The 13,646-nt window shown below is 39.7% G+C and overlaps 1 protein-coding gene across 4 annotated transcripts in view; it reads left to right on the forward strand.

The window, feature by feature from the left end:
* LOC119652553 overlaps positions 1-13,646 on the forward strand; it is a 503,388-nt gene that overhangs the window by 324,332 nt on the left and 165,410 nt on the right. The gene's annotated exons all lie outside the window — the stretch shown is intronic.

Consider the following 13,646-nt stretch of genomic DNA (forward strand, 5'->3'; position numbering starts at 1 on the left):
AGGAGATGTTTATTGTTGCTTTGAATATCGTCGCTTATAAACAATTGATTTCTTAGATCATCCTCATCAAAGCTATTTATTACATTTCGCAATTAACGTGTTATTGTAGCGACTATTTCTGGGTTACCTCAATAAACCCTAGAATATAAATTGACGGTCAAAACGTTCTCATATTCATGAGACAATTTCTGACCCCAATAGCAAGTCGACCGTATGCGATGACGATGAACTCAAACATGGCATAACACTCAAAGGTTCCATTGTATATTATTTGAGTGAGCATTTTGTAGAGAAGTGAAATGAATCTCGCAGGCCATTAGCATTTGGTTTCTTATTTGTACATATTTGCAGTTACTTGGCAACAGCAAATTCGAATAGGAACATTCGCAAATAGCATGAACTGGGCCCAAGGTCGACACGATTAAAATAATTCAAGTTTTTGTTAATAATAATCATCGGCGTACCTACATACATGGGCACGATCGTTTTATAACTAGCTTTGGAAATTAGAAAAAAGTATAATTATGGGCACGGAAAAGAGGATTTTATTAACATTGAATAATTCATTCATAGAATATTCTCAAATTGAGAACGTCTTTCAGTCTGAATTGTCTGACATTTACCTGAATTGTGGAAAAAATCAAATTCAATCAGGTACTATTCAAATCCGGGATTAATATTTAAATCGTAATTCGTATTCAAATTCAGTCTGCTCCTTATATAATTGAAAGGTAGATATGCAAATGTTCATAGTATTCACATTTGTTCGCGCATAAGAACAATATATCATACTCGAATACAAACATCAGAGTTTTCCTCAAACTTCAATCATTCAACAACTTTTGTGTCAGCAAGCTGGCTTCAAGGTTGACTACTTCGCTCGCTTCTTTGTTTGATATCACAAGCAAATACTCATTTTGCATGTTATACCTAAGTAAATCCAGCAAATAGTGTGATCGACTTCCTGCTTCGTAAAACCTTTTCGCTATGCCAAATTGGGTAGGGTAATTAAAACAGTGTTATAGCTTAACACATGAGTAGTATAGTCTGTTGAAGTCTTCTGCATATATGGGGGAATTATGATGTTGATTCGAAATTCAAACAGTGCGGGTTTTTGCAAGTCGTGCTTCGATGAACTAAATTTTGCGATGTCTGATCTTGGGAATAGATATATACGTCGGTTGTAGTATACCAACAGAATTTCCAGCTCGACGAATTTCATTTTTTCGATTTGATTAATGATATGGTTCTGATTCATGAAAGTCTGGCCTTTTTTTAGATCTGCTTCTGAGAATTAGAAGTCGAAGTAAGTAGGTAAGACCAGCTAGTAGCCCATAAGTTATATGATTATACCTCAGACGTTTAGAATAAAATTCAAGGCAGTCTAGCTTAGCACTAGCACTTCCTTGTGTGCGGGTTGATTCGGTTTAATCGGTAATTCGATTAAACACTTTTTTGGCAAACACCCGCAGGTGTAAATAAAATATACTATGCACTCGCAGAGTGATCGGAGCTTTTGGGGCACTTTCAGAAACTTTGTAATGATTAAGTAAGTAGAGGATGGTGAAAATGACAATCTGGATTAATCATGGTCAACCACAAAGGCTGAGCTTTCCCAAGAACCTACAAAAAGGGGTGAAGTTGTCATGTAAGTCCGCTTGTATCGAAGCCGCTCCGCTGAAGTATCTTATTGGCATGCGTTTACACGGCTCTACAAGGCTCGATAAAATGGAGGATTCTTTTGAAGATGTCCTTCATTTGGTATGTTGACTACATATCAGAACCTGTAATACTAAAAGGGAATATCGCGTGGTGATCCTGACGTGACCTGGTTACGCACTCGAAAGGCAAGAGCGACAACGACCGCATCCTCAAGCGGTGCCTCTCCTGCCCGAGATATCCACGAACTGCAGTCTTCAGGGGTCAGGATTCCCTCTCTGGTTTAACATCTTTTGGTCATAATAATTGAAGATTCCTATTATTGCTTAGTATGAATTGCACGGGGAGCTGGGAAGAAGAGAGACAGGAATCCCCAAATAAAAGAATTCATTTCGAAATTTACTGCAAAATTAATGCTAGCCAAAAGTAATAATAAAAAAAAAAGAAAAATTAAAATTAATACTAATGTAAAAGAAAATATTGATTCCGACACAAATGCAATTAATAATAATAAATCCGCCGAAGCCGGTCCCAAGCCCGGTTGTGAAAGGAGGAGGGATGGATAGCTTCAGTCTGAATAGCTGTACACCACCGCAGCGTCTCAGGGGGTAGGTGAGGAAAGTGCAGGAACTTTGCAGTCTTGCAGATTATTCACTAAGGAAGCTATCTCAACACCTAGCGGCTAGGGATAAAATGCACCACCAACAATGAGAAGAAGGAGAAATTTGAGGTCCGGTACGGATAACCGGCGGGAGTCGTCTGACTTGGTGACTGGGTCGGGCTCTCGCAATGGACAGCACGGCGTCGAAACCGCTAGTCGTGGGGCGGTTCCACGTCTAGGCGTCACGACGACCAGGAGCACAGCTCCGCCTGCTGCAGCTGTTTCGCCACAATCTGGGGCGACCACTTCAGCAGGTTCGCGTAGGAAGCGGATGAAATGGACTGAAGAAATGAACCTCTTCATCATCTGCTCCTACTACGAAATAACGGCGGGGGCGGGTACAACATCTTACCGCCCCTTCTTGCACCAGAGATTCGTCGAGCGTTTCTCGCAATTCGCGTATGTGACTGTGCAGCGAGTCGCAGACCAGTACCGCTTTATTACTCGCAGCGACAGAATCCCGGCCACCATTAGGGAGCGTGTTCGACTTGAAGTCATCGGGGGAACTGGTGACCGAGAGTCGATGGGGGCAGAGGCGGCGGCATCAGCAACACCACGCCGCACTGCAGACAACAGGTTCAGTACTCGCCGAAGCGCTCTTCTCCACCGTCCAGCTGAGGTTTCTGCTGAGGTTCGGGACGAATTCCGAAGAACGTGTATGGAATTCTCGGATATGGATCCTTTGCATAGACCAGGTATTCTCAGGCTCTATGCATCTCCAGCAACTCCGGGAATTCTATCTCAAATCAATGATGAGATTGCATCTCGACTGTGTGCTGATATGTCGCTGCTGCAACTACAATCACTTGTGTATTGTGGTGCAGTTGCGGCTATCAGATTGCACGGTCAGAAGATTCGCTTTCGCGTTATTGGTTTGAGTGACAAAAGAGATCCACCATGGAAAATTCGTCTGGAACGTCGGCGGGACTCACTAAGGCAGGACATTGCTAGACTGATTCAGATAAGCACTGGCAGTGCCAGTCGACGGGTGAGAAATAAAGTGCAGAGGGTTCACCGGAACTATGCCATCCCCTGTGAGACACCCGTTGTTGAAATTCTGGACACACTAAAACAGAAACTTTCTGTCATATGCAGTCGGTTACGACGGTATGGCGAAAGTTATTCCAGACGTGTCCAGAATGCAACATACGCGAGGAACCAGCGGAGCTTTTTCAGATCTCTCAACGAATTCCAACAGAGCGCCCAGACAATACAGTTCTCGGTGACGGAAGCGAAAGAGTATTGAGGTGGACTTTGGGGGCTACCTGCCCAGCATGCTGACTGGATCACCGCCGAAGGCACCCGCCATGCCAATACACCTGGCATGAATTTCGCGAATGTTACCGAAGAGGAAGTTCGACGAGCCATAAACAGCTCGAAGAACTGGAGGGGTCCAGGTCTGGATCGGGTGCAGAATTTCTGGTATAAGAAATTTACCAGCGTACACAGTCGGTTGGCACGCAGTATAAATGAGGTCATGAGTCGGCCGGAGGAATTTCCACCTTTCCTCACTGCGGGGATTACCTACCTTATCCCCAAGAAGGACACGGTGCAGGACCCCGCAGACACAAAACCGATCACTTGCTTACCAACCCTCTACAAATTCATCCCGTCCATTATTAGTGGGAGGATCAATGCCCACCTCGATACCAACAACATTCTGTCCGAGGAGCAGAAGGGCTGCCGAGTTGGGTCAAGGGGTTGCAAAGAGCAAGTCATTATCGACTCGGTAGTTGTAGGACAAGCAACCAGAGGCAAAGAAATCTCTTCAGTTGCTATATCGATTATGCCAAGGCTTTTGATAGCGTTCCGCACACCAGGCTAATCGACATCCTACATCTGTATCGCATTGATCCGAAACTAATAAAGTTTTTGGCGACAGTCATGGAAGGGTGGCATACTACCTTATCGGTGCGTACATGTGAGGGTGCTAATACCTCAGAGCCCATCCGTATACGGAGGGGCATCTTCCAGGGGGATTCGTTGAGTCCCCTTTGGTTTTGTATGGCACCGAACCCCCTTTCATGGCTACTGAATGATGCTAGAGGGCATGGTTTTGCAATAAAGTATGGCCTACGTGCTAAGTGCGAACTGACACACTTGATGTACCTAGATGACATCAAGCTGTATGCTGGTACTGACAACCATCTTAGAAGTCTGTTGCGAATAATAGACATGTTCAGCCGTGATATTCGGATGAAGTTTGGATTAGACAAGTGTCGAATCCAAGCCATCCGCAAAGGTAATCACGAGCCGCATGCCGGACATAGCATTGGTGACCTCCACATCGAAGCTATGACCGAGACAGACTTCTACAAGTACCTAGGAATTCTGCAAGGAACCCATGCTCGAGTTGGTGATCTGAAGGAAGCTCTGCTGTCCGAATTCCTGCGACGTGTAAAGCTGGTGCTGAAATCGTATCTCTCGGGGAAGAATAAAATGAGCGCGTTGAATGTATTCGCTATCCCTTCACTGGCTTATGCATTCGGAATATTGCCGTGGACGAAAACCGATCTGGAAAACGTCCAGCAGCGGATACGGACAACTATGTCCAAATTCCGAATGCATCATCCAAAGTCTGCCGTGGAGCTGATGAACCTGCCTCGTGACATCGGAGGTAGGGGTGTGGTTGACGTGGCGGCACAACATCATCGCCAAGTCGACTCGCTGCGCGCTTATTTTTACAGCAAAGAGCAGGCGAGTCCCTTGCATGCGGCTGTCTGTAAGGCAGACTGTGGACTGACTCCACTTAACTTGAAGGATCGATCCTTCAATCCTCTGAGTGGGGTGAAGTCGGACCAAGAGCGGATCGATGAATGGAAGTCGAAGGCAATGCACGGTATACACGTGAATTGTCTTTGGCAGCCATTTGTCGATTTGCATCTGTCGAACAGATGGCTGTGTGCTGGGGAGCTCTTTGCTGAGACGGAGGGGTTTATGTGTGTCATTCAGGATGGCGTGGTCGCCACCCGAGCTTATAAAAAGCTCATCATGAAAGAACGGGTGGAGAACGACCAGTGCAGAATGTGTGGTTCAGCGTTAGAGACGTTGGACCATCTCATTTCTGTTATGGCACCGGTGCAATACATCACCAGGCATAATGCTGTATGTAAGGTTATCCATCAAAACCTTGCATACAAGCATGGGCTGATCACGGGGACATGTCCGGTTTACCGATATGAGCCGCAAGCAGTACTTGATAGTTCTGCTTACAGCATGTATTGGGACCGGAAAGTTCTGACTGATCGCCATACCGCACACAACAAGCCTGACGTACTGTTAGTTGACAAGACAGGTCGCTCCGCGTATATTATTGATGTTGCTATCCCCCATAATAGCAACATTAAACGGAAATACGTGGAGAAGAAGGTGAACTATGAGCCATTGGCTCGGGAAATCAAAGAAATTTGGCGTCTCGAGCGGGTGGTTGTAGTTCCCATAATATTGTACCTAAATCCCTGACGGCTTCCCTTGATGTCCTGGGACTTTCGCACAGTCTGGTTCAAACCATGCAGAAGTGCACCATTCTGCATACGTGCTCGATGTTGCGGGGAGTACTCGACGGATTCTCCCACTGACCTACCACCGGCCACCACCACCAGTGCCCCTTTAGTTTTTAAGTAGGTAGGATCGTCCGAGCCTAAATGCTTGGCACTTAGTGCTAGCATTAGGTAAAATCCGGAGTTATTAATACATAAAATAAACAAGTCGGGAAACCGGAAGCTGGACGCTTCAGGTATGAAGGGTTTTGTGTATTTCTTATATAAAGACATTTGAGTGTGCATTTGCTCACGTAATATATGTATATATTATGTGAGAGTATCCACTTTCGGGTGAAATTGACTTTTATAGTCTTGAATTTGCAAGGAAACGACAGGTTTTGTTTTACCCAAAACGTTAAAAAGAAGAATAGCAAAACTTATTCTAATAAAAGAAAACTAACTAGTAGAAAAGAAACAAGAGAAAGACAACAAGTGAAATACGAAAAATAAGATTAAAAAGAAATGGAAATTAAAATATACAAGAAATTTCCTAACTTGCCAATAGCTTTACATGCAACGGGTTGAAAATGAATTATTTCAAACTCACTCGGTATGCCCTCTATAACAGTTTTCCTCAACTGACCGATTCTATTACTCAACTTCATCATAGTTCCATTGTAACTTTTGTTGTGATTTCTTTTCGCTTAAAATTGCTGGACTGCGCCTAAACTGTTCAGGTCAGTCTCCGGTCACCCGATGCACCGAAAAATGGCTTTCCTTTGTTTGAGGTCATCAGTTACTCCCATTCCTTCATCTGGTCATGCGACACTAAGTAAATTACAAATATTGCCGCGGATATCTTCTCAACATTTTCTACTCAAATGCTTCTCTATTGCTCGCTTCCTTCCATTAGGTAAAATGCATTTACTCACTCGCTGGGGTGGGCATGTGCATAGCATGGCAGTGGGTATTAAATTTAAATATTAGATCTTTCAACACATGAATTACTGAACGAATTAAATTCAGTTGGGCTTGAATTTAAAAGTTTAGTGTAGTATTAGAAATTACTGGTTTCTAGATATTTTTGGGCAAAGTCGATAGTATTTGAATCTCTCTGTATCTTTGCACTACATCGTCTTTTCGTTGCCCAAGTCTCATCCGGAAAAGAACCTTCAAACCAAAAATTCTTCTGCTTCTAGCAGGGCATCTGTTTAATTACTAATTACAACCAAATTTCAAAGAATTTCAAGTCCACCGTTAAGAACATTAGTAAGACAATTTTTCTCAATGCTGTACTACTAAGTGGATAGGAGGAAATTAAATCGATTTGAAAGTCGGTTAATGGAATCGTGTTGATGGAGAGTTACTGCGATGTGGCCAATATGTCAATTTTTCGGGATGCTGGTTTAAGATAGTTAATGCGTACATAGATTGTACTTCACACCTTTTTGATGTAATTTTTGTGCGATTCTTCTGGCTTCAATTATTTTTATCTTCATCCAACTAATAACTATGCATTCGATAGTAATTTTTGCTGAACATTCTCAACTTGAACATGCAGACAAATATTTAGCTTGTCGAAACCTAATCCGTGAACCAAGGAATCATATGAAAATACGGAAAATTATAAGGATAATATCCTGTAAGATGGTAAATATAATTGATGTAGGATAGACTGTATCGAAGGCTTTCAAAAATCTGCACGAAAGGAAGCAACTGAACAGGAAATTTCAATTTGGTTGACCGTTTCTTCAGTGGTAAAGTTCACCTCTTTCTAATAGAAGTGTTCGTTGATCGGTGAACTTTTATCGAGCAATGCTATCCCAACTGGTGCATAATACCTTCAGTATATTGATGTACTGCGTGATAAAAAGGACTCTCCGTTTCATATTTAAAGGAAAATTTGGAGTTATCGTGTATCTTTCATAACTTAAGGGGACTTCTCGCAGTCAGCATTTTTTCGCACTTTTTTTTTTGTTTATTAATTGAGACTGTAGAATATAGTCTTAAGAATCATCCCTCAAAATTTTAAGTCGAAATTCGCAAGCAATTTTCTTATTACTTTTTTTTAGTTTCTTGAAGGTAAGTTAGGGAATTTAAAAAGAAGTAACTAAGTAACTAACAAGAAAAAACGAAACAACACATTTTGTCGCACCATGTTCTTTCGGATTCGATTTGCTTGATTCTTGTTTGTTTTATTCTTTGGACTTGTCTTTAAAAACTGAATTTAAAAGTAAGGAAGTTTCCTATTTCGAATGGTCACGAATAACTTTTGCAATTTTAAACGCGTTTATTTCGAAACGACGTTTTTAAAAACTTCTTATATTTCTCTATTAACTATTAATCTCTCTAACTATTGAATGGGTTTTAATAATTTTTTATCAAAATTATTGAGGTGCTTGTCATTATAGTCCCGAGATTCGTTGACATTAAGCTCCTCTCTTCGATGTTTTAAGTTAAAAAAAATGAAAACAACATTGAACTTTAATTTAAAAAAAAATATTATTCAACCGATTCTGTTAGTTTTAGTTCGAGCTATAACTACATGTGTTCTAAATAAAGCTACATTTACATTTGGATTCATGGTTTAGTCAGTTAGAAGTTTAATCAAGTCTGAAAAAAAGGCAATTGCAACACCAAGTACAACCTCAAATTAATATATTATTATACTGATAGCGCTCAAAACCAAGAATTAAACGAGTTTAAGGGAAACATTCCTTTTTATTTAGTGTGTTCCCGGTAATTTTGTCACAGGTATTTCATCTACCTATTCCGCACGATCCAAATTTCTTACATGGTAGTGATGATGATGAAGTGATTTCACCAAGGTCGGTACGCATTTCGGGACTATAGAGGAGAAGCATTACACAAGGACGCTACGCCTATCGGATGCAAGTAATAACAGCAAATATTTGCGAAACGGGCTCTTTTAAAAATAGATAATTTTTTTCTCAATAAAGTAATTTGTAATGACTTGATAGATTTCGCAATGGCCAAAAGATTGTCCGGATTCAAAGTCAGCCACGAGGACAAATCTATTAAAAAAACTTACAGAAAGTGCGAATTGACCGTGAATGTCCGCTCCCAATACATATAGAACAATGGAGGTTTTCCGTCAATATGCGCTTGCTTTTAGTGTAGTCTAATATGCACTAAGCAAATACCCACCTTTAAACATGTATGACAGTGACTGTGTTTGATGAGACATTAAATTCTGGAAATAATCGAAAACGCTACCCAAAAATCGAACGTTAGAAGATCAACCTGACATGCCCATCCGTAAATCGCTGATTATTGAATGTTCACTCTTTTATGGAGTAGAGAACAGCCACATAGCCTCTTTTGCTTATATTGTTATTTTACTTTTTTGTCTAATTTTTAATGAGATTGTGTTTCAATTTCATTATTATCAAACAAGGGCCAACATAAAGATCCATTGAAAGCCGGGCACTCCCACCCGGAGGTAAACAGTCTATAAGGCTGACTTTGAACAAACTGGGGTGTCGCACCGTAGCTATTTATAATTTCAAAACAACGAAGGGGTAAAATCGACTGAAAATATGTCCTCATCGGCCAAATAATATTTTCCACTATTTTTATGGTGCTCACTGCAAGAAAGAATTCTCCCCTCCCCTGTTATCGCGTAATAAGTACATACTATAAACGGATAAATAAACAAAATTGGGGGATTTTGCATTTAACTCCTTCGGATACTTCATTTTTAAAACCAATTTTTAACGATTTTCGTTCTTTACAAACAATAAAAAGATCGGCTGATTTTTTATTAATCTAAACAACTTAGAGATTTAAGATTTCATTCATTTTCATTTGTTTATAATAAACGTTTAGTACTATTATGAAATTTAATCAAATCTTGAACATTCAGATGATTTTAGCCGAGCAAAGTAGTGTTGATTTGATATGAATGACTGCAGAAAAAAACAAGTCGGAAGTCGAAAACTGATAACTTCCAGTGTGAAAGGTTGGCTAATTTTATAATATAAAAAATTTAAGCAGACGGGTTTTTACCTACATGTACATACTGTACAGTAGTGTTGCATACTAATTTCTGGGGAATTTTTATCTTGTTGTGCCAGAATAAAGTGATCTTTTATTTATCAAGCGATATTAATTTGCTTGTTCTATGAATCATTGCTTGTTCTATGAGTAATAGGCCTGGATTTAAAGGGATGGTCATGGGGGGTCTCTTCTATCAAGAATTTAAGTAGTTTTTCCAGAAATGTATTGCCCGATGTCAATCAAATTTCGGACAGATATCCGTCTCGATATAATAAAAAGGGGGAATAGAAATTTGATTCTCTTGTTCTGTATATATTAACATTTCGGAAGCTGGATGCTCCATTCTCCAGTGGTCTTAGGATTTTTGTCAGGTAGTTTATTGAAATTCGCTTTATAGCTAGTGCTGCCATAAATAAGTTCTCGGAAAAAAAAGGAAGCAAACGAATAAAAATTTTGCTTTTCCATGATTTACCCATTTCTTTACGAATTACAATTTTTTTACGTTGCCAATTAGTAACTTGGCAGTAATTAAAGGGGCCGCTGCAGAGATAGATATCATTACCTTATTCAACGGCTTAACAACCGTTATCCGGTTTAGGCCTGCCTTAGAAAGCAACTCCAGAGATCCCGATTTTCCGCGGAGGTCCACTAACTTGATATCGCTAAGAACTGTCTGTCGACTGCTACCTATTGAGCCCGATTTTATCCACAACTAGATGATCGTCCATCCTCATGTAGGAGGTCTCAAATTCTTCAGCTGATTTTTCTCTCGAACGTCACCAAGAGTTTGCAATTTTTCTTGCTAACAAGTATCTAAGGAATACATGTGGACTGGCAAAATTAATGTCTTATACAGTAAGACCTATGGTGAGACGTTACGAGCAGAAGAATTGTAAGCTGAAATAGGCTTTGTTGGCAATCACCAACCGTACGCGAATTTCATCGCCGCGGCTGTTATCGGTTGTGATTTTCGACCTTAGATAGGAGAAATTTTCAATAATCTCAAAGATTTAGTCTCCTATCTTTATTGTTCTCATTTAATCAGTGCCATTTGATGCTACTGATTCTTTTGTTCTTTGTATTATAGGTACCAACCAACCACAACCAAACATTTCTGATAATAGCAGCTAACTTCAAATTCCAGCCACATTTGTACCCTGTAGATGTCATTCGATTTTTTTTACTATTTTAGTTTAGCGCCTTAAAAGATTTACAATTTCTAGGATTTTTTTTGTGCAAACCGTATATTACGCTTATTATTATTATTCTGTTAAGGGAAAGTCTCACCGCGACCTTTAGGAACTATTGTGAACTATCGTGAACTGTTGAATCATAGTATCTCAAGCAAGCCTACAACCGTCAGGAATCCTAGTATATTCCCTAATTCCAGATCTTTCAACTTTGCATTTGGTATTAAGTGTTCTCATAGATGCCTCGACTTACTTTGCACAAGTGCCAGCACTGTCCCAGGACGTGTATAGAGGTTTCATCACACTCCGCACAAAATCTGCAGGCAGTGTCCGTAGATATCCCTAGCTTCCCTAAGTGATAGTTTAGCCGACAGTGACCAGTGGAATTCTCACTATGATTCGGAGGTTGTTTTTAGTGAGGTTTAAGCAATCCGTTGTGCGCATGGGTTCGTATCCCCCAATAAGCACCCTGAACTGCTCCATTGCTGGTAGACCCGCCTAGTATAGTTCGCTCAACCGTTCCTTTTCGTTTTTTAATGCCATAGCCACAGATTCCACAGAAGGGTTCTGGCCCTTGTAAAAGCGAGCATATTATGATGATGATATATTATGATATTATGTGTTATAATTTATCGTTGGATTTATAATAATAAATTAATTCCTTGACGGATTAAAAAAATTGCCACTTTATTCATTAAGAAACTTTTGTCTTAGAAGCAGTTTTCAACAAAACGATGTGAAAAAAGGAGTAATTTTTTGTAACATCTTGTTGAATAGGTTTTTCTTACTGCTTCACATCTTCGCGGAATAGATTGAACTAAGTTCATTATTACATCAACTAAAGTTCTGAACTATTTGTTGGAGAGCAGCCATTAGTTCAGCTATTTCAGAACAGTTTCGATCTCAAATACGTCAATCTAACTCTTTTCAAAGATGCTCAACAAGATTCGGGTCAGGACTTTGAGAAGACCAGGCTATTTTTGCAACTCGGTTGTCATTTGGCCAATTATGAACAAACTTGGACGTGTGACCGTGTGACCACTATTCTGTAAGGGGACCCAGTATTTTCCCATCTTGTCATGAGCATGTAATAACATGTGCTTTCCAAGAACTATTATGACGTTTTCATAACTCTTTCAACTTGAGTCAGTGGAAAAGCACCCTATAATAAAGGTTGTTAGTCCCGAAAATTTCACACAAAAGTGGTATCAGCCCCAGATCATTACGCTTCCATCCCCATGCTTCTTTATGGGTACTTTGTACTTGGGGTCGTTGGAGGCTCCACGTCCATGGCGAACATATCTAATTCCATCTGTACCCAACAGATTAAGCTTTCTTTTCGGTGCTCCACAAAACGCGACCCCAATCGGCGACTAATCAATCTTTATGAGTTTCCGCAAAGATGTTATCTATCTTTCATATTTTTCTTTGAAATTCAAGATTATTTTGATGGCCGTCATCCTATTCGTCCATTTTTACTAAAAATTATTATAATTAAGCCATATTAGTAAAAGTCAATTGTTTCACAACCGTAAAAAACGCTGAGCAGCTGGGTTCGATATTTGACCATTGTAAAATTCAGCAGCTTCTTTCGAACATGTGTAGTTCTGTTTGCAGATTGTCTCGCGCAGCGTTAACCAAGGATCTGCGCATTGACTTCGTTAAGCTAGTTAGGTATCCACCTCCTTTTGAACGATCTATTTTACCCCTTTCCTTCCGTTTTTTATGGACTCTCCATAGCGCCGATTTTGTGACACCAAAAAGCACTCCCACTTCTCATAAAGTGTTACCATTCTCGATTGCACTTACCATTAGTTCCTTTATCTCATTTGAAAATATTTAAGTACGAGGCATTTTTTTAAAAACTTTAATATCCAACGTTAAATAAGTTTCCAAAGTTTTGACCGGTTAAACATTTTACAATTTCATTTTTTGTTGAATTTTTTTTGTTTTTTACAAATTTAAATTCACAACAACATCAATGCGAAAGAATATACAGGAAGCTTAAACAAAAAAAGATTTGAAATACATCAAAAAATAAAAAATTTTCACACGCATTTGATTCTCTTTACAGAGAAGTTTCTAAACTTCCAAATAGCAAAATAAAAACTGTCTGAACACATGAAGACATGTTCTTAATTCAAAAATAAAAATATTAAATAAAAATTTCCACACTATGTTTTTGACGGTATTTACTTAACAACAACATCATTTTTTAAAGTTGATAAACTAGAATGGGCCCTTAAATGAATGTAGATTTATTGAAACAGGAATAAAAGGAAGCTACGTTTTCTCCTGGTTAATTAAACCGCTTCATTCAACCTTTACATACTTACTAAAATCTGGAAGAATCCTTCCCAATTTCTTAAATTTTCTTGGAAATTTTTAACTGTTCGAAATGATTCCGAATTATTGAAGTTAGGCTGTGGCACAAAGCCACACAAGAGCGTTCAACTCCAAGACTTCCTGCATGCTGCCTGCACAAAGAAGCTTTGTTAACTCAGTAATTCCAGGAACTGTATCGAAGTATCAAATATTATCACAAAAAGTGGATGTTTAATTAAGGACTGCCTTGATCTAGAGCATTGTGTAATGAAAAGCACACGTACTAAAAAGTACGAAGAAAAAGTCCTT

This window comes from Hermetia illucens, chromosome 3, assembly GCF_905115235.1.
Source record: "Hermetia illucens chromosome 3, iHerIll2.2.curated.20191125, whole genome shotgun sequence".
NCBI classification, from domain to species: domain Eukaryota; kingdom Metazoa; phylum Arthropoda; class Insecta; order Diptera; family Stratiomyidae; genus Hermetia; species Hermetia illucens.